This window comes from Hyla sarda, chromosome 1 (assembly GCF_029499605.1).
Source record: "Hyla sarda isolate aHylSar1 chromosome 1, aHylSar1.hap1, whole genome shotgun sequence".
Taxonomy (NCBI): domain Eukaryota; kingdom Metazoa; phylum Chordata; class Amphibia; order Anura; family Hylidae; genus Hyla; species Hyla sarda.
Genome location: NC_079189.1, coordinates 454,569,353 through 454,596,885, shown reverse-complemented (window position 1 = coordinate 454,596,885; position 27,533 = coordinate 454,569,353). Strand labels below are relative to the sequence as shown.

The 27,533-nt window shown below is 42.3% G+C and overlaps 1 protein-coding gene and 1 long non-coding RNA gene across 5 annotated transcripts in view; one reads left to right on the top strand and one right to left on the bottom strand.

Annotated features, from left to right (window-relative positions):
- TMEM132C (transmembrane protein 132C) overlaps nucleotides 1–27,533 on the top strand; it is a 595,756-nt gene that overhangs the window by 390,800 nt on the left and 177,423 nt on the right. The gene's annotated exons all lie outside the window — the stretch shown is intronic.
- Nucleotides 12,580–26,938, bottom strand: LOC130283940 (uncharacterized). Its single transcript, XR_008846883.1, has 4 exons — nucleotides 26,868–26,938; nucleotides 21,580–21,682; nucleotides 19,383–19,549; nucleotides 12,580–13,430 (listed from the first exon to the last, which is right to left on the bottom strand). It is a non-coding gene; the product is annotated as an uncharacterized LOC130283940 (long non-coding RNA).

The following is a 27,533-nucleotide window of genomic DNA, read 5'->3' as shown; positions in this document are numbered from 1 at the left end:
GCGAAACGCTGCTATCAGCTGGTCAGATTTGACCAGCTGATAGCAGCGATCGCTGGGGGGGGTGGGAGATGAAACCTCCCGTGGTCGCACGGTAAGATGGCTGGCTATCAGTGATAGCCACCATCTTACCGGGCGCTGCGGGATGCCGCGAGTAGCGGCAGTAATGTTCATGACGTACCTGTATGTCATGGGTCGGGAACACCTTGCCACCCATGACGTACAGGTATGTCATAGGTCGGGAAGGGGTTAAAGAGTGCCTGTTACCAAACTAAACATTTAATATATTGTTCCTTATGTAATTATCAGACACTTTGCTATTAACTTGCTGTTATAATTCTCAACCTTTATGACAGACATTTATCAAACGATTTAGTTAAAAAAACTTTTTACTAAAAATGTCGCACAAATGTCGCACCTGCGGCTACGTGATTTTTTATGCGACATTTTGACTGGACAGCGAGGAAAGCAAGTTTTCCAAAACCTAACTACGTAGTAATAATTTTAAAATGGACTACGGGTAGTCAGGTATTTATTAACTGCGACAGTCGCAACTGCGCAAAAAAAAGTCGCAACAAGGTTAAAAATTTACTAAATTTACTCCAGCTCAAACATGGAGCAGAAAAAGCTACTACCAAAGTAAAAAAGAAAAAATTGCTTACGTGAAAGAAAATTATCAACAGCCTGAAACCAGTTGATAAATAAGTCACACATAAGTAAAAAAAAAGTAAAGAAAAAAGTACTAAAAAAAGGAATACATAAGCAAACATTGATAAATGTCCCTCTATATGTTTTTAATGTGATTGAAAAAACAGCCACTAGGTGGCTCTGTTCTGTTCCCTGCACAAGTCAAATATTTAGTTTGGTCTCCTCCCAGCCTGGAAGGAGACCAAACTCAAGAAGTGCGTGTGGGGCATGGCGAGGCACATCTTTCGCAGGCTTCAGTGACGTTGCGCCTACTGAGGAATGCCCACTTTCTCCTGCCGGGAGCTCACACAATGGAAGCAAGGGAAAAGGTATCACACAGAGCTTTTTAAAGCTCGGAAATTCTTATTTTAAGGGCAGGAGGGGTGTTAGGAGCAGTTAAGGAATATTAGTTTAGAAAATATGGTTTGAAGACAGGTACTCTGTAACATTACATGGTCCATCTTAAAACACAGAAATAGTTGAAAATTCAGGTGGGTTATTTCTGTGGTCAATGTGAAGTGGAAATTTATTTTATATTGAGATGAGGACCAGGAAGTAAAGAAAAGCGGAGCATCCAAAGAAAAGAGTATCCATCACAATGGCAGTGGCAAAGAATCTGACAAATGAGTAAGTCTTAGCCTGATAGCTTAAAAAAACTAAAAACAAAATAACTTAATAAAAAATGTATAATAATAAATTAATAAATAATAATAATATTTACCGTGGGGCAAAAAAGTATTTAGTCAGCCATCAATTGTGGAAGTTCTCCCACTTAAAAAGATGAGAGAGGCCTGTAATTTTCATCATAAGTATGCCTCAACTATGAGAGACATAATGAGAAAAAAAAAATCCATAAAATCACATTGTCTGATTTTTAAAGAATTTATTTGCAAATTATAATGTGGAAAATAAGTATTTGGTCAATAACAAAAAATAATCTCAATACTTTGTTATATACCCTTTGTTGGCAATGACAGAGGTAAAACGTTTTCTGTAAGTCTTCACAAGGTTTTCACACACTGTTGCTGGTATTTTGGCCCATTCCTCCATGCAGATCTCCTCTAGAGCAGTGATGTTTTGGGGCTGTCTCTGGGCAACACGGACTTTCAAATCCCCCCAAAGGTTTTCTATGGGGTTGAGATCTGGAGACTGGCTAGGCCACTCCAGGACCTTGAAATGCTTCTTATGAAGCCACTCCTTTGTTGCCCAGGCGGTGTTTTGGGGATCATTGTCATGCCCAAGGACCAAGCCACATTTCATCTGCAATGCCCTTGCTTATGGAAGGAGGTTTTCACTCAAAATCTCACAATACATGGCCCCATTCATTCTGTACTTTACATGGATCAGTCGTCCTGGTCCCTTAGCAGAAAAACAGCCTCAAAGCATGATGTTTCCACCCCCATGCTTCACAGTAGGTATGGTGTTCTTTGGATGCAACTCAGCATTCTTTTTCCTCCAAACACGATGAGTTGAGTTTTTACCAAAAAGTTCTACTTTGGTTTCATCTGGCCATATGACATTCTCCCAATACTCTTATGGATCATCGAAAATGCTCTCTAGTAAACTTCAGACATGCCCGGACATATACTGGCTTAACCCCTTAAGACGCAGGGTTTTTCAGTTTTTGCATTTTCGTTTTTTCCTCCTTACCATTTAAAAATCATAACCCTTTCAATTTTCCACCTAAAAAATCCATATTATAGCTTATTTTTTGCACCACCAATTCTACTTTGCAGTGACATTAGTCATTTTACCCAAAAATCCACGGTGAAACGGAAAACAAAATTATTGTGCGACAAAATCGAAGAAAAAACTAAATTTTTGTTACTTTTGGGGGCTTCCGTTTCTACGCAGTGCATATTTTGGTAAAAATGATACCTTACCATTATTCTGTAGGTCCATACAGTTAACATGGTACCCTACTTATGCAGGTTTAATTTTGTCGTACTTCTGGAAAAAATCCTACATGCAGGAAAATGTATACGTTTAAAAATGTCCTCTTCTGATCCCTATAACTTTTTTATTTTTCCACGTACAGCGCGGTATGAGGGCTCATTTTTTGTGCTGTGATCTGAAGTTTTTATCGGTACCATTTTTGTTTTGATCTGACTTTTGGATCACTTTTTATTCATTTTTTAATGGTATAAAAAGTGACCAAAAATATGCTTTTTTGGACTTTGGAATTTTTTTACGTGTACGCCATTGACCGTGCGGTTTAATTAATGATACATTTTTATAGTTCGGACATTTACGCACACGGCGATGCCACATATGTTTATTTTTATTTACACAGTTTTATCTTTTTAATTGGAAAAGGGGGGTGATTCAAACTTTTATTAGGGAAGGGGTTAAATGATCTTTATTAACACTTTTTTTTTACTTTTTTTTTTTTTTGCAATGTTATAGCTCCCATAGGGACCTATAACACTGCAAACACTGATCTTTTTTTTTCCATAGTAAAATGTTTTATTGAATTTTCCAACATACAATAAAAGAAGAACCAAGAAGCACAGTAACAATTGCATAAGTCATCAATAATCAGGTAAGACTGACAAGTACACTCTAAGCAAATACAGTTCCGTCCATTAACGGGCTCAGCGTGTTACAGCAACTACATGAAGTTGTGAACAACTAATGTGTAGTAAAGGACAACAGATCAAGTGATATGGAGTGTGGTGCGAAGTAGCAAAGAGTACAAATATGAGCTGTAGAGGTATAATGACTCCTCAGGCTATATATAACTGAGTATATAAGTAGAGGGGAAGTGGGGATGAGAAGGAGCCGGGGAAGAGTGAGAAAGAAGAGGAAGAGAAGGAACCAGGAGAAGAAAAATGTACCAACCTCTTAGTACAAGACAACCAGGGCCCCCAACGCCTCCGGGTCACATGAGTCAGGTAGTCTGTGAATCGGACTGTCAGGACGTCAGTAATGTCACGTGAGGGGTCACAAAGAAGGGGCAGAGTCAGAGAGAAGGGAACTAGTTATCTAAGTGTAGCGTCCCATAGTCAGAGGAGGACGTATATGTTACCCAGGGGGACCAGATCAGTTGGTATTTAGACAATTGTCTGCACGAGTCCGCCAATAATTCCTCCATCCTGTGCAGCCTAGCAGTCTCTTGTAGCCAGGCTGAAATAGACGGAGGATTCAGTGATTTCCAGATCCTCGGTATCACAGTCCTGGCTGTCAAGAGCAGGAATAGGATCAAGCGTGCCGTATTTTTAGGGATCGATGTTGGTATAATAGAAAGTAAGAGTATTTCTGGGGAATGCTGGTTACACAAAGAGGTAATACTTTTAAATATATCTAGGACTTTTAGACCAAAAGGTCGTCAGAGAGGGACACGTGAGCCAAATGTGCGCCATCGTTCCCCTATCAGAATGTCACCTCCAGCAAGCATCGGAGACATTTGGGTACATTGTCACCAACAGAGCTCACACTGATCTTTTACACAGATCACTGGCGTGTATTAACATGCCTGTGATCAGTGTTATCGGGGCTTGACTGCTCCTGCCTGGATTTCAGGAACGGAGCAGTCATTCGCTGATCGGACTCTGAGGAGGCAGGTAAGGTCCCTCCCTGTGTCCTGTAAGCTGTTCAGGACACCGCGATTTCACCGCGGCGGTCCCGAACAGTCCGACTGAGCAGCTGGGATACTTTCACTTTTGCTTCAGACGTGGCGGTCAGCTTTGATCGCAGCATCTGAAGGGTTAATACAGGGCATCACCGTGATCGGTAATGTCCTTTATTAGCTGCGGGTCCCGGCCTTGACCGACCCACTGCGTGACCCCACGGCATATCTCGGGAGCCGGCGGAGGGCGTGAATATACGTCCTTCGTCGTTAAGGAGTTAAGCAGGGGGACACGTCTGGCACTGCATGATTTGAGTTCCTGGCGGCATAGTGTGTTACTGATGGTAGCCTTTGTTACTTTAGTCCCAGCTCTCTGCAGATCATTCACTAGGTCCCCCTGTGTGGTTCTGGGATTTTTGCTCACTGTTCTTGTGATCCTTTTGACACCACGAGGTGAGATCTTGTGTGGAGCCCCAGATCGAGGGAGATTATCAGTGGTCTTGTATGTCTTCCATTTTCTAATAATTGCTCCCACAGTTGATTTCTTCACACCAAGCTGCTTGCCTATTGCAGATTCAGTCTTCCAAGCCTGGTGCAGGTCTACAATTTTGTTTCTGGTGTCCTTTGACAGCTCTTTGGTCTTGGCCATAGTGGAGTTTGGAGTGTGACTGTTTGAGGTTGTGGCAGGTGTCTTTTATACTGATGACAAGTTCAAATAGGTGCCAGTAATACAGGTAACAAGTGGAGGACAGAGGAGACTCTTAAAGGGGTTCTCCGGTGCTTATACATCTTATCCCCTATCCAAAGGATAGGGGATAAAATGCCTGATCGCGGGAGTCCCGCCGCTGGGGACCCCCTGGATCTTGCACGCGGCACCCCGTTTGTAATCAGACCCCGGAGCGAACACACTCCGGGGACTGATTACAAACAGGGTGCCGCGTGCAAGATCCCGGGGGCCCCCAGCGGTGGGACTCCCGCGATCAGGCATCTTATCCCCTATCCTCTGGATAGGGGATAAGATGTGTAAGCACCGGAGAACCCCTTTAAAGAAGAAGTTACAGGTCTGTGAGAGACAGAAATCTTGCTTGTTTGTAGGTGACTAAATACTTATTTTCCACCATAATTTGCAAATAAATTCTTTAAAAATCAAACAGTGTTATTTTATGGATCTTCTTTCTTATTATGTCTCTCATAGTTGAGGTATACCTATGATGAAAATTACAGGCCTCTCTCATCTTTTTAAGTGGGAGAACTTGCCCAATTGGTGGTTGACTAAATACTTTTTTGCCTCACTGTATATATATATATATATATATATATATATATATATATATATACAGACAACGCCTTTAAGGAATTTTGAAAAAAAAGTTACTGCTTTATATGTATGTTTCAAAAATTTATTGAGAGTGAGCACAGAGTGCTAAGCTTTAATATCTGCCATCAGGGCAAGGACTGATCAGGCTTATTGGATTTTATCATATCCAGTTTTAATTTTCGTCTCCCAATGCCTATTACGTGTGGGCACTGCTTACTATATACATTTATCTGTACAGTATATTATAAATGAGGTGCTAATTTGTTCATAATAACCATGAGTTAAAGGGGTACTCCAGTGGAAAACATTTTTTTTTAAATCCACCAGTGCTAGATAGTTACAGATTTGTAAATTGCTCCTATTTAAAAATCTTAATCCTTTCATTACTTATCAGCTGCTGTATGCTCCGCAGAACATTCTTTTCTTTTTTAATTTCTTTTCTGTCTGATCACAGTGCTCTTTGCTGACACCTCTGTCCATGTCAGGAACTTTCCAGAACAGACCATACCAAACCTATCCTGCTCTGGATGGTTCCTGACATGGACAGAGGTGTCAGCAGAGAGCACTGTGGTCAGACAGAAAAGAAATTCAAAAAGAAAAGAACTTCCCCTGGAGCATACAGTTGCTGATAAGTACGTAAGTAAGTAAGATTTTTAAATAGAAGTAATTTACAAATCTGTTTAACTTTCTGGCACCAGTTAATAAAAAAAAAAAATAAAATTCACCGGATTACCCCTTTAACCCCTTAAGGACGCAGGACGTAAATGTACGTCCTGGTGAGGTGGTACTTAACGCACCAGGACGTACATTTACGTCCTAAGCATAACCGCGGGCATCGGAGCGATGCCCGTGTCATGCGCGGCTGATCCCGGCTGCTGATCGCAGCCAGGGACCCGCCGGCAATGGCCGACGCCCGCGATCTCGCGGGCGTCCGCCATTAACCCCTCAGGTGCCGGGACCAATACAGATCCCGGCATATGCGGGAGTTCGCGATTTAAATGAACGATCGGATCGCCCGCAGCGCTGCTGCGGGGATCCAATCATTCATAACGCCGCACGGAGGTCCCCTCTCCTTCCTCCGTGCGGCTCCCGGCGTCTCCTGCTCTGGTCTGTGATCGAGCAGACCAGAGCAGGAGATGACCGATAATACTGATCTGTTCTATGTCCTATACATAGAACAGATCAGTATTAGCAATCATGGTATTGCTATGAATAGTCCCCTATGGGGACTATTCAAGTGTAAAAAAAATGTAAAAAATGTAAAAGTAAAAGTAAAAAAAAAGTGAAAAATCCCCTCCCCCAATAAAAAAGTAAAACGTCCGTTTTTTCCTATTTTACCCCCAAAAAGCGTAAAAAAAATTTTTTATAGACATATTTGGTATCGCCGCATGCGTAAATGTCCGAACTATTAAAATAAAATGTTAATGATCCCGTACGGTGAACGGCGTGAACGAAAAAAAATAAAAAAAAGTCCAAAATTCCTACTTTTTTAATACATTTTATTAAAAAAAAATTATAAAAAGTGTATTAAAAGTTTTTTATATGCAAATGTGGTATCAAAAAAAAAGTACAGATCATGGCGCAAAAAATGAGCCCCCATACCGCCACTTATACGGAAAAATAAAAAAGTTAGGGGTCATCAAAATAAAGGGATTATAAACGTACTAATTTGGTTAAAAAGTTTGTGATTTTTTTTAAGCGCAACAATAATATAAAAGTATATAATAATGGGTATCATTTTAATCGTATTGACCCTAAGAATAAAGAACACACGTCATTTTTACCATAAAGTGTACGGCGTGAAAACAAAACCTTCCAAAATTAGCAAAATTGCATTTTTCGTTTTAATTTCCCCACAAAAATAGTGTTTTTTGGTTGCGCCATACATTTTATGATTTAATGAGTGATGTCATTACAATGGACAACTGGTCACGCAAAAAATAAGCCCTCATACTAGTCTGTGGATGAAAATATAAAAGAGTTATGATTTTTAGAAGGCAAGGAGGAAAAAATGAAAACGTAAAAATTTAATTGTCTGAGTCCTTAAGGCCAAAATGGGCTGAGTCCTTAAGGGGTTAAGGAAACAGGAATTTTTCATTTTTGCACTTCAGTTATTTTCCTTCTCACCTTCTAATACCCATAATCAATTATCTACCTACAGACCCATATGAGGGTTTGTTTTTTGCACCACAAATTTTTCTTTGTAATGTTATTACTCATTTTACCACAAAATCTATGGCGAAAGAAAACAAAAAAAAATTTTGTGGGACAAAATTGAAAAAAACAAAAAACTAAACAAATAAACAAACCCTTAAAGGGGTACTCCGCCCCTAGACATATTATCCCCTATCCAAAGGGGAATATAAGCAATCATATGGATTTTTAGGTGCACAATTGAAAGAGTTATGATTTTTTAAAGGCAAGGAGCAAAAAACGAAAGTGCAAAAACGGAAAACCCCCCGGTCCTTAAGGGGTTAAAGGGGTACTCCAGTGGAAAACATTTTTTTTTTAAATCAACTAGTGCTAGAAAGTTTAACAAGTTTGTAAATTACTTCTATTAAAAAATCTTAATCCTTTCAGTACTTATGAGTTGCTGAAGTTGAGTTGATCTGTCTCTGATGACACCTGTTTCGGGAACTGTCCAGAGTAGAAACAAATCCCCATAGCAGACCTCTTCTACTCTGTGCAGTCCCCGAGACAAGCAGAGATGTCAGCAGAGAGCACTGTTGCCAGACAGAAAGAACAACTCAACTTCAGCAGCTGATAATTATTGGAAGGATTAAGATTTTTTTTATAGAAGTAATTTACAAATCTGTTTAACTTTCTGGAGCCAGTTGATATAAATAAAAAAACGGTGTTTCCTGGAAGACCCCTTTAAGAAATGCCGCAATGATAATATCTACATTGCTCCACTTCACTTGGCTCATACTAGCGAGCTGCCTTGTCATCCACCCAGAATAGATCTCCCTGCAAAGTGCTTACGATTTTGTTCACGTCTTTTGCATTTGTCATCTTGAGATATAGTAAGGACACATCACTCTACCATGGCCTGACAGGAAGACAAGAGCACCTGAGCACCATCTGATGACCAGCACTGCAGGATGAGCAAGGTTTTAGCTGTAAGCACAAACAGGGGTTATTTAAAGGTGACAGTCAAGTCACAAGGTGAAAACACTCCCGGGCTACAAAGCAGCAATGCACGCTAGTTACAGTATGCTGACACCTTTCATCTCTAGTGATGAGCGGCATTGGCCAGATTCGAATTTGCGATATTCCGCGAATATATAGACAAATATTCATCCTATATTCGCGAATTTCGCATATTCGTTATATTCGCTATATTCGCATATGTGAATATTCGCATATTCACGTATTTGAGGAAGAAAACAGTGAGGTAACTCTACTATTGGTAGCTAGGGATGTTGTTGATAACCTCTGACAAGTGTATTTGCATCATTCTAATTGGCCCACAAGTGAAAAGAAGGAATATGCGAATATTGACATATGTGAATATTTACATATGCGCATATGCGAATATTCACATATGCGAATATGCGCATATGCGGGAAAACGAATATTCGCAATTTCGAATATATAGCAAATATATTCGCAATATTCGTGAATTTGCAATATTCGCCATAAAAATTTGAAATGCGAATATTTGCACCCAACATTATTCATCTCATAGCATGTCTTCACTGGGACAGAACATGTTATTGCTGTATCTGCCATTGTTTGCTAATACCAGACAAACTACAGTAAATATTAGTTTTGTGTCTTATGCTTTACATGTTTAAAAATCATTTCAATCAATATTATTATCCTTTAATGTGTTCGCTGATATATTTATAATTCTCCAATAAGGCTTCATTCACAAGGCAAAGCTGATGACCTACAGAGTACCTAGAGCAGTGTTTCCCAACCAGGGTGCCTCCAGCTGTTGCAAAACTACAACTCCAAGCATGCCCAGACAGCCGTTGGCTGTCCGGGCATGCTTGGAGTTGTAGTTTTGCAACAGCTGGAGGTACTCTTGTTGGGAATCCCTGACCTAGAGCTACATGATATGGACCTGCAAGCATTCTGTAAGGTGCCTCAGTGGACACTGTTTGCAGAAAAACAAGCCATGTTTTTTTTTTTTTTTTTCCCCGGATGGATTTCATATAAATAGGTCAGAACAATACTCTGTATAATTCTATGGGTGGGATATAGTGGTTCAATATGAGCCCTATGCTTGCTATATTACAGATGCATTCAGCGGTATTACAGATCCATTGCTGTTAGTTGTGGAATTTTCCAATAACACATTTACCCATTTTGCTTATATGCAATTGGGAAGTATGTTTAAAGCTATGGACACTTTTTTTATTTTTTTTATTCTTGGTTTGTATTTATTATGGTGCAATAGCATTATGTGCAATTGGTCTTCATTAAAAATGCCGTCTACTTATGCTTTTACAGTCCCTGCAACTTGTATGTGTGAGCTCTTTTCTTTTCTCTCTATACTTGTGCATATTATGCATTGACTGCATAGCCTTTATGATTCTCTGATTCTCTCCGGTTTACTGCCTTATTTCTCATCTCCCCTTTCTCCAGCCTAGGTGAGCTTTCCTCCAGGGTTCCTCTTCTGCCTGTCTACTATTTGAGCTAATATGTACCTTCTCCCCTTCAACTGCTATGTCTAACACTGACAGAGCAGACATCGCTCTGTCCAATCTTTCCCTGCTACATAGTAGGACATTTTTTATGAAGACTATTTAGAAAGTTTCTTCAAATCGCATTGAGGAAACAAATCAATAAAGAACAAAATCTGTCCAAAGGTATCCATAGCTATCCTTTGGGCTTATTACATAGGGGGACTATCAGGGCCAGCCTTAGGTGTTCAGGCGCCCTGTGCGAGCTAGCCTTGTGCCCCCCCTCCCCCATAAACGTACACAAAGAGGAAAAAAATCTTTGTGACAAATATTTTTGTTTAATATTTTATCAGTCTCCTGCCCCCTTAATCAGTCCCATGTCCCCCTTCACCAGTCCCCTGCCCCCCTTAATCAGATGCAGTATAGTTCCCCCACATTAGGTGCAGTATAGCTCTCCACATTAGGTGCAGTATAGTTCCCCCACATTAAGTGCAGTATAGTTCCTCCACATTAAGTGCAGTATAGTTCCCCCACATTAGGTGCAGTGTAGTTCCCCCACATTAGGTGCAGTATAGTTCCCCCACATTAGGTGCAGTATAGTTCCCCACATTAGGTGCAGTATAGTTCCCCCACATTAGGTGCCGTATAGTTCCCCACATTAGGTGCAGTATAGTTCCCCCACATTAGGTGCAGTATAGTTCCCCAAATTAGGTAGTAGCAGGTTCCCCACATTATGTAGTAGCAGGTTCCCCACATTATGTAGTAGCAGGTTCCCCACATTAGGTAGAAGCAGGTTCCCCACATTAGGTAGTAGCAGGTTCCCCACATTAGGTAGAAGCAGGTTCCCCACATTAGGTAGTAGCAGGTTCCCCACATTAGGTAGAAGCAGGTACCCCCCCCCCCCCCGGACTCACACACACACAGACAGACAGACAGACAGACACCCACACATGCACACACACACAGACAGACACCCACACACACACACAGACAGACGCCCACACATGCACACACACACAGACAGACACCCACACATGCACACACACACATGCACACACATATACACACTCACCTGTCCTGCGCTTCTCTCCGGCGTCGGCCTGACGAGTGACGTCACTGACGTCCTCCTGTGCGGTTCTGCGGAGGTACGTCATATGCGCGACGTCCCTCTTCAGACTCGGGCATCGGCCAGCCAACCAGAGACGCGGAGGAGGGCGGGGTAAGTGAAACCTCCCTGTGTAATGAAGAAAACTGTGCCCTGAAGCAGAATGTGACCCTCCGCATAGGGACACAGTTGAGGGAGGGTAGTGGGAATGGAATGAGAGGGAGCGGCCTGCAAAGCAGAAAACTGTGTCCCTGTGTGGAGGATCACATTCCACTACAGGGCACAGTTTTCTTCATTTCTCCGGCATTTAGCGCTGCTTGTCCGAAGCAGCACTGAATGTCTGAAGAAGTTACCTGCCCAGCACCTCACACCGGAACTGCACGTGGGGCAATACAAATTACATTTTCCTGGTGCGAGCTGTGTCGGCTGCCCGGCGCCCTGTGCGTCCGCACAGCTCGCACACCCCTAAGGCCGGCCCTGGGGACTATGCATCAAGACCCTTTTCTGATGTGAATCAACTACTTAACAAGTCCTGGTCCTAGACCTAAGTGATAAGGTCAACATGCATAAAATGCTGAAGATAGTGGTCTGTCCCTGTGGGAGATCGGGGTCCTCGTGCCTGTGAGTCCGCGGGGTGCTGGGGACCAAGAAGCCCAAAGTCACATAACAGATAATATCATAGAAGAAACAGGTACCCGCTAGGCTGCTGTAGCTTGACTCTTCTGGCAGATCCAGTTTCAGACTCGTGGCAGGGCGCTCAGAAGCGAGGCGACTGCCAGTGAAGTTTCTTCCGGCGTACTTTGCCGGCAGTCAACTTGCTTCTGAGCGCCCTGCCACAAGTCTGACACCGGTTTGTCTGTACACGCCAGAAGAGTCGAGCTACAGCAGCCTAGTGGTGAGTGCACGTACCTGTTTTTTTCTATGATATTACCTTTTCTGATGTACATCGCAGTCTTTATTACGTTTAGTGGAAATTAATACAAATGTCTATAAATTCTGCTTAACAAATCCATAGTTAGCTATAGAAATCAGTTCTAGATAGAGTTAACATTCTTGTTCCAGGGTCACGGTCTTCTTGACAACAGCTATGAATATGGAATGTATTTCAAATTACCATTAAAATCTTTGATCTAGATCAGTGTTTCCCAACCACTGTGCCTCCAGCTGTTGCAAAACTAAAAGTCTCAGATATTATGACATGCTGAGAGATTCTACTTCACCACCTTTATTGTACAGTCTCATATTACTTTTAGGGGCCTGTAGTACATTGTAATCAGATATTATATCAGCAGATATTTCTGGTAGGTGAACCGTCTATTAGGTGAACCGTCTATTGAAAGTCCATTTCAAAGCATTGTTAAACTTAAAGGGGTACTCCGCCCCTAGAAATCTTATCCCCTGTCCAAAGGATAGGAATAAGATGTGTGATCGCAGGGCTCCCGCCGCTGGGGATCCCCGTAATCTCGGCTGCGACACCCAAGGCATCCGGTGCACGGCGCAAACTTCGGTCCAATGCCGATGACTGCCGATATGTGGCGGAGGCTCGTGACATCACTTCCGTGCCCCGCTTGTGATATCCCGGCCATGTCGTCACACCCTCTCTCATAGACGTGCATTAAGGGGGCATGGCCGTTAGGACACAAGCGAGGTGCACCCGCCATGTAACAAGCCTCTGGTGCTGCGGCGCTGCACCAGACCTGACCTGAACCTAAACGAACACCGGGTGCAGCAGGGAGAATGCGGGGGTCCTGCCACTGGGGACCACTGTGATCAGACATCTTATCACTTATCCTTTGGAAAGAGGATAAGATGTCTAGGGGCAGAGTACCCCTTTAAATATCTGGCACTACTTTCTGACCACCCAGAATATTTCACCTTTGTAGGAACTTAACAAAACCATAGCTTGGGATGAAATTTCAACTATTAAGTGGATTCCTTCTCCCACATCCAGTTCAGTTTGGCAGCTCAGTTCGATGTTCAGTCTCCTTGTGAAGTGTCTGCATTAAATTGGTAGTCCAACCAGACACTCCCAGCCCAGAAGTCTGCCCATTATTAATACCTTTGATTTGAAGAGTCCTTTTAGCTCTTTTGTGCGTCTACTGCTGAGTGCTGAAAGAGATGAAGCTGCGAAAGATACATTGGGAAGAATGAGTGAAGCTGTCGTATAAGCATTGTATTTTGTAGTAGATGAAGCGAGGTTTGAAATACATTTTGGCAAAGTTAAATAATGGAAATGTATCACTTTATCCTAAGTTATTTCCCCTGATGTTCTCTGTTTTGAATAACTTGTTTTTCTGTGTTTTTATTGTTTTGTGTTCTTTTGCATGTGATATGAGAGATTGTTTGAATACACTTAAAAAGAAACTGTTAGCTCTGTTTGCCACAAAGAGCTGTAATCATATACATGTAAATACTGTATATAAACAGATAGCTGTTAGGCTGTAAAAGCAAACTATAAATTTCTCAGAGCTGATGGTGGTTGCCCAAATTGCTTTTTTATTTCTCAGCCAAGAGTCAAAAAGGTGATGCCAAGACCCACTTCTCAGCCCCTCCTTGACCGATGTATAAGGCATTTTATATCAAATAAAGATGTGCTGGGAGATTAGGGTGAGCGAGGAGGTGTTGCACACTGCAACACTTGAGCAGCTCATCCCCACCCCAAACAGCTATCCAGTGGTGTACGCAGCTCTTAGTAACAGCAAAGAGAGCTTACAGATTCCCTTTATCCCCTTAAGGACACTGCCCATTTTGGCCTTGGTTTTTACCTCCACACCTTCTAAGGCCTCCGTTACATACATCAGGCACCCGGCGGTGTTTCCCTTTTGCATGTACTGGAGGGAAACTAATAGCAGAACTGATCCCATTCATTTAAATGGGACAATTCACAATCATCTGTTGTCTCAGTTTGGACACCTGATGGTTGAACTCTCTGGACTGGCACGTATCTTCCTGCGTTCCCTCATCCGGCTTTCAGAAAAAATGGATGCGGATGCTACACAACTGATGCATAATGTCATCAGTTGTGGCATCAGTTGTGTTGAGATTTAGGCCAGGATTATGTATGCCAGACACAAGACATATGTAATCCTAGCCTAAGAGGCATGTGAGTGCTTGTCTTTTGTAGGACACATTGTTCTTTTCATCCTTAAAAGATGGACAATATATATATATATATATATATATATATATATATATATATATATATATAGACTAGCTCAGTACCCGACGTTGCCCGTTTTTTTCCTTCCTCGTCCTTGTTGGGGAGGAAAATCAACAAAGGAGGAAGCTTTTGACTTCATATCCTATCCCCATATATTGTTGTCATCCCAACCCCATATCCAGTCCTCCTATCTTGACTTCCTATCTTGACCTCCTATCCCGACCTCCTATCCCGTCCTCCTATCCTGTCCTCCTTTCCCGTCCTCCTATCCTGTCCTCCTATCCCGACCTCCTATCCCCACCTCCTATCCCGACCTCCTATCCCGTCCTCCTATCCCGACCTCCTGTCCCGACCTCCTATCCCGACCTCTTATCCCGACCTCCTATCCCATCCTCCTATCTCATCCTCCTATCCCGTCCTCCTATCCCAAACTCTATCCCGACCTACTATCCCGACCACCTATCAAGTCCTCCTATCCCGACCTCCTATCCCATCCTCCTATCCCGATCTCCTATCCCGACCTCCTATCTCGTCCTCCTATCACTACCTCTATCCCGACCACCTATCAAGTTCTCCTATCCCGACCTCCTATCTCGACCTATCCCGTCCTCATATCCCGACCTCCTATCCCAACCTCCTATCTCCACCTCCTATCCTGTCCTCATATCCCGACCTCCTAACTCGACCTCCTAACTTGACCTCCTATCCCGGCCTCATATCCTGACCATCCGTTCCTCCTATCTTGACCTCCTATCTCGACCTCCCATCCCTTCCTCATATCCCGACCTGTAATATGTGTACCAGGTATTGAAATATCTCCAGCCGTACAGAAGTTATGTGAGAACATACATTTCCCATTGATTTGCATGGGGCTTTGAACAAAAACCCCGACCCTCATAAATGGGGTTGTTAAGGGTTAAATTAGCTATCCTATATTTTATGTGGATATATAAGTAACATGTGACCAAGTATTATGGAAATATTTCCAGCCGTTTGGAAGTTATGCAGTAACATATATTTCCCCTAGACTTGTATGGGACTTTAAACAAAAACCCCGACCCTGGCAAATGGGGGTGAGTAAGGCTAGGTTCAGACTACGGAATTTCCTTCCGAAATTCCGTTTTAAAATTTCCTTCCGAAATTCCGCTTGCTAAAAAGTACATGCGAGTCAATGGGATTTCTGTGCACCTGTTCATACTTTGGATTTTTTCACTCGGAATTTGCGTGTCTAATTTCCGCTAGAAAATTTCCGCATGAAGAAAGGAGGTGCTCTTTCTTCAGACGGATTTCCGCAGCAGAATCCCATTGACTTCAATGGGACTCTCATTTCCCGGCGGATTTTTTTTCAAACGCGGAATGTAGGCAGATTGAAAGTGGATTACATGCGGAAAATGAAACTGAAAAACGCCTTTGGAGGCGGAAAATAGTAGCGGAAAATTTTGCAGACAGACAGTCGGAAATTCCGTGGTCTGAACCTAGCCTTAGGGTTAAATTACCTATCCTATGTTTGTTGTTGATATATAAGTACCATGTGTGGCAAGTTTCATGTTAATATCTTTAGCCGTTTGGACGTTTTTTTGTGGAACATACACACATACATACACACATACACACACACACACATTGAGTTTTATTTATATAGATATATATTTATTATTGATCCTAGAAATTGAATGTGGAAGCTCTATTTTTACTCTTGCACACTGCCCCCTAAAGGAGACTCACTGTAAAATGCAGGCATGCTCTGATAATATTCCCTATGTAACAAGTGCAGCATGAAAACAGAGAGGAGGAGATTACAGAGCAGCCTGCAGAGACTGGATGAAGAGACCCAGCACAATCTGCTGGGTCTCTTTTTTGCTGCCATTCAAATGAATGACCTTCAGTACTATTAAATGGGGGGGGATCAGACAAATGGGCCACCGGCCGCACATCTTCCCATGTAATAGGCTGATAAATAATGGAAGTAGAAGGCTGCAAGAATAACCAAATGACCATTTGTGTGGCCCTCCCCACAAGCTGGTTTAGCATTTTTATAGCACTTTTTCTTGCACTTTGGGTGATAGAGAGCACTTGCATCGGCTCTTAAAAAAAATAAAAAAAAATAAAAATAATATATATATATATATATATAAGCATTTTTATAGGCTCTTTAAACAAGCACCCATCTTCAAAATTAACACCCTTTTCACTGCACATCGCCCTATGTAATATGGCCCTTAGAGCTGTTTCTTGCTGGCTCAAAGTGGGGAGTTACCAATGGGGCAACTGTTTATGATTAACCCTTTGCCTGCAGATTTTGGTTAATACTCTTTTGATTCTGACCTCACCTTGTTGACTATACCTTGACCATTACAGGTCCTCTGGGTTTCTTGTTGATCATTGGTTTTGCAGGTAAATTTTGTCATCAGACTTCTCAGACACAATGTGGGTCCCTAGAAGCAAAGTATATCTGGTCTAGCAGCGAACCTGTTCAGTTTCAGTGTAATGCTGTAATCACCTTTATGGGAAATGCTATTGCCTGCAAAATGATTGAGGCAGAGGTAGCACTGCATCCCTTTTAGTCAAGCAGGGGTAACAATGAAAGTAAAACCCTTCTCTATAGACAATAAAGTAGGAGAAAACATGGCAGCTGAAAAATCTGAAAATATTTTAAGAACATGAGTAAAGTTTACTAGAATTAAGAACATTAGGGGAGACTTACTATGGCAAATGTGCCAGATTTCTGTGGATCATTGCACTAAAGGTTATTAGCTTTGGGCCTTTCTTTTAATTGTGTCTAAAGTAATGTACAACAATCCAGACAGAATGCAGATGAAATATCTATTATTGGATGTTGATATTCTTTATATTATTGATCAGAATGGCTAGACACATTGATTCACAGTCTGTAATGAGTTAGCTGGATGAACTGGTGTCCTATTGTTCCAGCATATATGTTTTTGGCCCTGAGGGCTTTACTGTGGCGGTGACTTATGACACTTTAGCCTAGTTTTAAACTGTGTTATTGTAAAGCAAAGGGCATTTTGTTATAGCCAAACCTTCAACTGTTCTTTATTTAAATCAGATTACAGGGTTACCCAAGATTACAAAATAATGGCTGCTTCCAAAAACAGCATTATACCTGACCATGGGGGTGCGTCATATTCCAGCTCAGAACCAATGAACTGAAAAATGTTCAGCTGCACAAAATCTGTGTACAGCCATGTTATTCTAATCTTGGACAGCCCTTTTAAAGGGGTATTCCAGCATTGTGGCTGGGGATAAGTGTCTGACTGCAGTGGATCCGACCGCTGGGACTCCCCGCAGTCACCAAAAGGGGGACCTAGCTCTCCCCACTGCACAAAGTGGTGTTTCGACATATGCTATATGCATTGTCGATAGCAGTGCTAGAGATACCCGAGTGCTGTACTCTGGCGCTCCCATAGACACAACACTCCAGAGATCCAATTCTAGAGAACATGGGGGGGGGGGGGTCTCAGCAGGCATACCCCTCCCTTTCCGCAACCAGGCACTTATCCCCGATTCTGTGGCATCAATCTTTAAAGCAGGTGGTCACTTTACATTTTTAACACCTTTTTGTCAAACCTTTATAAGAAACCAGGGCCTTTATAAGGAATCTGGCCTTCATGCCAATATAAGATAGACCCTATGACATTTTTATGATTAAAACTAATAAGATAATTTGTATTTAAATCATGAAAAATCATATGATAGAAAAAATTATGTTTATAGGAAAACATGGTCACACACCAAACATTGATGAGTTATATAATGCCAGACCTAGTGCTAAGGTGTTTTCAATAAATTCATGAAATTAATGATCATCATTCTTCTACTGAACATTTTTCCTCTTTATCTGTGTAACTATTCTCTCTAGACAGTCCTGTCCTCTCACATATATAAGTAGTGACATCTAGCGCTCAATATCAAGTTTGAGTGTCATCTATTTTGAGACTGGCAGGCGACCAATTGATCCTTGAGATGTGGAACCTGTTTTGCTTTGGCTCGAGGGCTTGCAGCAAATTTCTTGTTTAGTGCCTCATCTAACATCAGAAGTTGCACTTTCTTTGTTTTATATTTGTATTGATCTAATCATAGGCCAGTGGTCAATGTGTTTTGTAATAAAAATGGATCTTGGAATTTGTTTTATCCCAGTGGCCATAAACTATTTAATTTTCCAATTTTAGTTTTGTGATAGACGTCTCATCTATGTTTTATATAAGCTATGGTTTTCTGCTGAAACAAGAAATAACACCCTGGGATGGATTTTTTTTTGTAATTTACCAAGTCGGACCAAAGGTTCAGAGAGTCGTATGAACTTGGAAGGTATAATAAGGCTATTCAGAAACAACACTTTGACACCAACTCTCTGCAAATTTCTGTTAACTCCAATAACGTAATGATAAAGATGCATTTTACAAGCTATGAAAGTGCTATTATAGTCTTCCCTGTGATTATGGAAATGAGCCCTAATTGGTGCATTACCTATGGTGCATATTATTACATTATTATAAATTACATTTTATCATCTTTCAATATTTTCCACAATACGTGAAAATCAAATTGCTTGTGAAGCATTGTTATCTATATGTCAAGGCCGATTAGTTGCAAAGCAGGTTACAGTAGCTTACAGCTCAGGTCTTTACACCATAACAGGCCGATTTATATTGAGAATAAATAGGAAAATAATTAAATGCATTCTGGTGCAAATTTTTCTTGTATGTTAGATTATTAGACATGCTACGGAGGGCTGGTTAGACACCTTTAAGTAGTATGGTGACTAAAATGTTCTTGATAGATCCTATCCAGGTTCAGGTAAATTTACAAAAGTATTAGGGCAGGACTAATATATAAGCTACATGTACAATTCTGTTGGTTTCTGGCAGTTAATAAGACCATAAATGATAAACCACCTTTGTGAATCCTGAAGTGGATCTCTTAGGCTCCATTTCCGGTGATCTGGTTTAGTTTCCTTTCATGGTAGAAAAGTGCCAAAGGTAAACTGATGATAGAATGGCTTCTGTTGTTGGCTCCTCAATGGGATCATGTCCAGCATGTCAGTGGAGGCCTGGTCTAGATGCTGGATAGGAAAACAACAATAGCAGTATATACCTATCTGGCTGTGAAATTTTTATAGTACAAAATGTTGAAAAAACCTGATGATAATGAATGTGTTTTTGCATCAGTTTTGGCATCAGTTGGGGTCAGTTGTTGCACAAAAAATGATCCTGATAAAATGGATATATGTGAATTCAATCTTATTACCTGTACGGGGCAAGTCTGTGGCGGGCCCCCTCACACGATGCAGTCCACTGTTCTAAAGCGGCCGTGGTGCATAATAGCGCAGCGGGCTGACACGGGTCTGACAAGGGACGTCGCGCAAGTGACATCCCTCCAAAGACCCGCGCAGGAGGACGTCAGTGACGTCACTTGTCAGTCCGCCGCTGGAGAGGAGAAACGCTACGCAGGCCAGATAAGTGTGTCTATATGTGTGTGTCTGTGTCTGTGTGTATATGTGTGTGTGTGTGTGTGTGTGTGTCTATGTGTGTGTGTGTCTATGTGTGTGTGTGTCTGTGTGTTTGTGTGTGTGTGTATGTGTGTGTGTGTATATATGTGTGTGTCTATGTGTGTTTACTTGTGTGTGTGTGTGTGTCTGTGTGTTGGGGGGCTATGCTACCTAATGTGGGGAAACTGCTACTCAATGTGGGGAATTTATGCTACCAAATGTGGGAATACTGCTAGCTAATGGGAGGAAACTGCTACCTAATGTGGGGAATCTATGCTACCTAATGTAGTGAATCTATGCTACCTAATGTGGGGAATCTATGCTACTTAATGTGGGGAAACTGCTACCTAATGTAGGAAATCTATGCTACCTAATGTGGGGAAACTACTACCTAATGTGGGGAAACGATGCTACCTAATTTGAGGAAACTATGCTACCTAATGTGGGGAAACTGTTGCCTACCTAATGTGGGAAAACTGCTACAGAATGTGGGGAAACTGCTACCTAATGTGGAGAAACTATGCTACCTAATGTGGGGAAACTATGCTACCTAATGTGGGGGGCCTAAATGAGCTGCGGCATATGGGGGTTATAATAAATAACAACTGATATTTGGGGGGTCCTCCTGAGCAAGTGACATATGGGGGTCCACCTGAGTAAGGGACATATGAATGGGGGGTTCCTGAACAATTAATGTATGGGGGGGGGGGCCATGGCACATTCTTTGCACAGGGACCCTCTGCTGTCTGTGTCCCCCCTGCTGCTGTTATACTTACTCTCTAAGGTTCGTAGTCATGGGATCTTGGTTCTTGGCTGGATCCTGTGACTGCCTAGAGTCTGTGGGGTAATCTCATGCTTGGGAGGGTGTGATAGTTTTGCACCCAGGCTTATAAGAATGTGAAATTGACAAGAGGAAGTGGGTTTAACCACTGCAATTGGCGTATGGCGAGCAATGATACAGCGACAGCTTAGACTTCTGGTTCACATTGAAGACTGCGGACAACATACTTGAAGAGACAGAGATATGTGCAATTGCTACGTGAGTTACACAGAATGTGTGAAGCCCATCCTGAGGAGAAGGTGTCAGGTGACACTCCTGTTATCCTGTTATCATGCTAGGCCTGTGCCAGAAGTAAGGGTAGAAACTCTAATATAGTCAGCATATCCAAAACAACTGATATGAATGGGCAGGTGCATGCTGACATGGCTGCAATGCAAATGACAACAAAAGAAAAGGTTAATACAAGTCATTACATGTTAGGGATATGGCTGCCTTTATCTTGGCCATGCATGCCACCTGTTGGTTATAAGCTGTGTATTGCTGTATCCTATATACCCTGAATTTGTAGGTTAGAGCACTCAAGCACTCAAACACATGTTCTCTATGCTGGTTCTAGCAATCGGTGGGGGTCCCCGAGTTATCAAAATCTTTGACATGTCTCTAAGACATGTCAGAAGTTTTAGAAATGACAGGTACACTTCAGTCTGCATACTTTTTCTGTTGGTATGGCCATTCCAGTAAAGGCTAGTTAGCCAACACTTTTTTCACTGCATCTCCTGTATGTGATCATTCTAGGAGTCCGGAAGGTTTTCTTGCCCTGTACCTTGTTCCGCCTCTGGGTTTACAGAACTATCCTGGATTTCTCTTTCTTAATTCCTCCATCTCAGCCTCTTTCATCAGTTCTGTTTTGCGTGGCTCTTAGATGACTGTAATTAAATATACAGTAATTGGCCTGTTATGTCTAAAGCTACAAAAGTGTAAAATGTTATTCTTCATTCTATAATTGACAAACAAAGATTAGTGTAGCCGATTGTAAAATGTTTATTATGTATAAAAGGGGTTAAAGAAAGAAAAGTGATATCTATTCAAAGGTAATAGAGCAAAATCTTGTGCTTTGTGTTTATCAAGTACAATATTAACTGAAAGGTTTTTTCGGACCCAAAATCAATTTGCATTGAGAAGTATAAAGGCATTTTATTGTGTAAATTATTTCAGTTGACTTGATTTACGGTGAAGTGGTAAAAAATGTTTTCAAGTCCAACATAAAGCCACAATATTTTTCAATGATAAGTATTGATGTGTTTTGTATGCCTGCGGAAACAAAGAATATTTACCGCAACTAAAAATATCACGGTGACTTACATTTGCATTTGTTACATATAAATACAGATGGGTTTAGGTATAACTTGTTCTCTTTTCCCTTAGATCTGAATTTGTAAAATTGTTAGTAACACGTAATAAGCACCTGGACTTTCTTAAAGGGATTGTTTGGTTGATATAAGTCATTTAAGTGATTCTTGGTGCAATGAAAACTGCAGGTATCTATTCAAAATCAATGGATGCCCATGAATATTTATGGAATCCCATGATGCTTTCTCCTCATTGTGGTTGACGGCAGCTGGATCCAAAATAGTGTAACTTCAGTGGAAGAAATCCAAATAACTGATAAATGGTTGTCTCATCTAAATTGACAAGTGTAACTGGAATTTTTTAAACATGGGTGACATGGTTGACCAACAAATAACAGAGTGGTTAGTATAACTACTGGACAGAAAGATAAACCTGGCTGCTACTTTCTGAGGTTAAAAATGATTAAAGCCTGAATTAGTGCTTAAAGGGGTACTTAGCCCCTAGACATCTTATCCCCTATCCTTTGGATAGGGGATAAGATGTCAGATCGCTGGGGTCCCGCTGCAGGGGACCCCCGGGATCGCCGCTGCGGCACCGCGCTATCATTACTGCACAGAGCGAGTTCGCTCTGCACGTAATGACGGGCAATACAGGGGCCGGAACATCGTTACATCACAGCTCTGCCCCTCGTGACATCACGGTCCGCCCCCTCAATACAAGTCTATGGGAGGGGGCATGGTGGTCGTCACGCTCCCGCCATAGACTTGCATTAAGGGGGCGGGCCGTAATGTTACAAGGGGCGGAGCCATGATGTCACGCTGCTCTGTCCCCTGTATCTCCCGTCATTACGCACAGAACGAACTAGCTCTGTACAGTAATGATCCCCCAGCAGCGGGACCGCGGCGATCTGACATCTTATCCCCTATCCTTTGGATAGGGGATGAGATGTCTAGGGGCGGAGTACCCCTTTAAGCTGTGTCAATAACATGGTAGGGACCAATAGGTGAGATGTTCTTTAGGTGAGGAGGACAGGAAGTGGATTTACATTGAACATGAGGAAAAAGGACAAATCAAAGTCAAGCATAATTGGGTCCGAAATCTCGGGAAGGATGGTTGTGCTACAGACAGAGATGAAAATAGGTCAGTTTTAGAAAGATAAATTTTGATATAGACAGGATCTGACAGCAGAGACAGCTAACAGACACTCAATGTTTTACAGGCAAGCAGGAGAAGTGTCCTGGAGAATGTATAGAGTTGGTGTCATTAGCATGAAAATGTTAATGGACAGAATGCTGGGCAATACGGAAACCAGGGAAATTGAACAAAGGAAGGAAGTGTAAAGCAAGTATATCTAGCAGAAGATTTTATTATTCCTGGGCCTAAATAAGTGATCAAAAAGTATGTGCTGAAAACTATATACCACAATTTTACTTGGGATCGAAATGTCCAGTGCAGAAAATATGTTTCCAAAACTTATAAACCGACATCAGAAAATAGGTAGTATCATGTGACACATTTAGGTGTTGTACATTCCCTTAATTGTATAATAATCTTTTGAGAATCAATTGAGAATGTATACAACACCTGAAATGCGTCACATGACACTACCTGTTTCTTGATGTCGGTTTTTATACAATACAGTTTTGGAATCGCGATTTCTGCGCTGGACATTTCTATCCTTTGTGCATTGCTACTGGTGTTGCCTTACATCATCCAAGGAACAGCAAACAGAATAGGGTGAGCTTTTTTTATTTGTAATTTTACATGAAGGGGTACTCTGCCACTAGACATCTTATTCCCTATCCAAAGCATAGGGGATAAGATGTCTGATTGCAGGGGTCCAGCCTTTGTGACCCCCCGCAATCTCCGGCCCAATTCAGACCACAGGCTGTGCTAGGCTTCAGGCGGCCAAGGTCATCACGCCCCCCTCCATTAATGTCTATGGAAGGGAGCTTGATGGCTGAGGTCACTTGTACTCTGGCACAGAGAAGAGTTCGCTCCCTGTAGCAGATTACTGGGGTGCCAGGCCCGAGATGTTGGGGGGGGTCCAGCGACCGGACACTTACCATATGCTCCCTGCCAGAGGGCTGGGAGAATGTTAGGAGGAAACCCTTATGCAGTTTCCTGCTAATTAAAAATGCCTGGGCTGAATGAGTGGAGTGTAATTCTGGCCATGGAAGAAGAGAGAGACTACAACACAAATAGAGAAACATAGCCACACATTCACCATTTGTATTTTGATCTACTTGTTTCTCAGCATAATTTTAAAAACTAAGAGGTTGTTAGCATACATTTTGATAAAAAAGTACAAGCCCACTCGCCATGTCATGGCCTCCTAGTCAGAGTGGGTCCCTAACCGAACACTAGTGTAGCACCGGGCGGCGACCACTGCCTCTGAGACACCAGACCCACAGGGGGAACGACCCAGTGGCCAGGCAGCCCCACTGCTGCCTGACCAATCCCCTGGCTTGTGGTACTTTTTGATCAAAATGTATACTAACAACCTGTTTTTTAAATTACCATATTTATCGGCGTGTAACACACACTGGCGTATAACACGTACCCCCATTTTAACAGGGAAATTTAAGTAAAAAAAATAAAACGTAAAATAAATGACTTTGCTTTCTTCTGCACCTCAGTTTGGTCCCGTCCCCTCCAGTGCCACATCATTCCTTCCCTTTTATCAGTCCCTGTGCCACATTTACCCCTCTCATCGCCACCCCCCATGTCTCATCATCCCCCCATGTCTCATCATTTCCCCCTGTCATAGACCACCACTAGCCATACAGACATTAAGCATTTAGTGCCTCCTCCCACCATCATTTCCCCCTGTCTTATCATCCCCCCACCCTGTCTCATCATGTCCCCCATCATCCCCCCCCTTATCATTTCCCCCTGTCTCATCATGTCCCCCATCATTCCCCCCTTATCATTTCCCCCTGTCTCATCATGTCCCACATCATTCCCCCCTTATCATTTCCCCCTGTCTCATCATGTCCTCCATCATTCCCCCCTTATCATTTCCCCCTGTCTCATCATGTCCTCCATCATTCCCCCCTTATCATTTCCCCCTGTCTCATCATGTCCCCCATCATTCCCCCTGTCTCATTATCCCCCACCCTGTCTCATCATGTCCCCCCATCATCACCCCCACCCTGTCTCATCATGCCCCCCATCATTCCCCCCTCATCATTTCCCCCTGTCTCATCATGTACCCCATCATTATCCCCCAACCCTGTCTCATCATGTCCCCATCATTCCCCCCTCATCACATCCCCCACCCTGGGGGGGGGGGGGGGTCTTGCGGGCTGTGGTCAGTGAAGCTGATGAGTGACTTGCCGGCTTCTCTGCGCGCCATCACGGATCTCACTTTTCGGCGGCGACTACAGGAAATGAAACGTGAGATCCGTGATGCTGCGCAGAGAAGCCGGCAGAGGATGTCACTCATCAGCTTCACTGACCGCAGCCCACAAGACCCCCCCGCCTGACCTGCCGAAGTGCAGACAGGTAAGGAAAATAAACAAATCTATAAAAAGCAGGGAAAAGGGGGAATGATGAGGGAGGGGGAGGGAGGGAAAAGGGGGAATGATGAGGGAGGGGGAGGTAGGGAAAAGGGGGAATGATGAGGGAGAGGGAGGTAGGGAAAAGGGGGAATGAAAAGTGAAACTCACTTGTTTTCTCCCGCACTATCCACAGGTACTGGTGTGCTGGATAGTGCGGGAGACACTGTTTAAAAGGTAGGGCAGATCCGGACAAGGTAGGGCTCAGCGTCTCCCGCACTATCCACCACACCAGTACCTGTGGATAGTGCGGGAGAAAACATGTGACAGTTTTACAGATCGGGGAGGAGACGCCGCTGGTCACTGATTTAAAGTGGCCACGGCCATGCTGTTAATACTTAACAAGCAGCCGCTGCTGCGGCCGCTTTAAATCAGTGACCAGAAGACTTATCGGTGTATAACACGCAGGCAGACTTTTTGCCTTAAATTTAAGTTTTAAAAGTGCGTGTTATACACCGATAAATACGGTATGCTGAGAAGCAGGTAGATCAAAATACAAATGGTGGATGTGCGGCTTTGTTTTTCTATTTGTGTTGTACAAATGTAAATTTCGTTTTCTATACTCTATAAATACTTCATATATAATAGGTTAAAATCCAATAATGATTGGACGATCTCTTAAGGAAATTTGCCATCATGATAGTTGCCATCAAGTTAATAATATATTTATATCATGTATGTTGGGAAAAAGATGGTGTTTTGGCCTAAATGAAGGTGTATGAGGCACCACAATTTTTGACCATGGGCTGCTACTAGTATTGGTGATTGGGGGGACTGGTCTGCAATGCTGGCCCCTGACCATCGACATGATTCATTTATTGAAGAAAAAATGCCACAACAGACATATTTTACTGATGACATACCAACCAATTTAGTATCTAGATTATTTATGTAGCTATCCTAAGGAATTATATTACTTCTAAAATGGTCCCTATAATATATTTTACTGTCTTAACAAATTTATGTAACATATGACGCATACAGAATTGTATGATATAACTAAGATACTCTTCTAACATATGAGTCGCTTATATGGCATTTTATGAAAATGTCCCTACTGTGTATGTTGAAGACAGGAAATTTAAATTGTGAAACTTATGTGCAAAGGGTGTATTGGTGTGAGTGATCCCAGTCTATACAGTGCTCAGGAATATGTTGGAGCTATACAGTAAAATCAATATCATCTCAATATTTTACTTACATCCAAAACCCTATAGCTCTCTCTGTAAGTATATTGGGGGATTTATCAAAACCTGTCAGGAGGAAAAGTTGCCCAGTTGCCCATAGCAACCAATCAGCTCGCTTCTTTCATTTTTACCAAGGCCTCTGCAAAATGAAAGTAGTGATCTGGTCGGTTGCTATGGGCAACTGGGCAACTTCTCCTTTGAACAGGTTTTGATAAATCTCCCTCATTGTAAATGATTCCGAGTAGAGGGATCTGTCTATTCTCTGCAACATCACTCTCTGAGACAGACAATGGCCCTTATTTACGAAGAATGTTGTGCACTTTTCTTTGTGGGTTTTAATTTCCTACAATTTCTTTCCACTGTATTTACTAAGGTTTCCCCACATTTTGCACTTTTCCCTACATTTTGCTTTTTTTTTTTTTTTTACACATGCTCTGATCTGTCAGGTTTTCCTCAGCTCAAATCAACCACATTTTCTGTGGAAACCTTAGTAAATATGCTGTTTTTTTGTGTGAAAATGTCGGGGACATGCCCCCTCATGGCGGTCACACACTCTTTTCCAGACGGCCACGCCCCTTTTTTCCGAGTTTTCTGAGTAAAATGGAGAGTTTGTTGGGCTCTTTCAATTCTGGCGCACAACCCAAGAAAACATGTTGGGTTTACAATAGTAAATCAGAGCC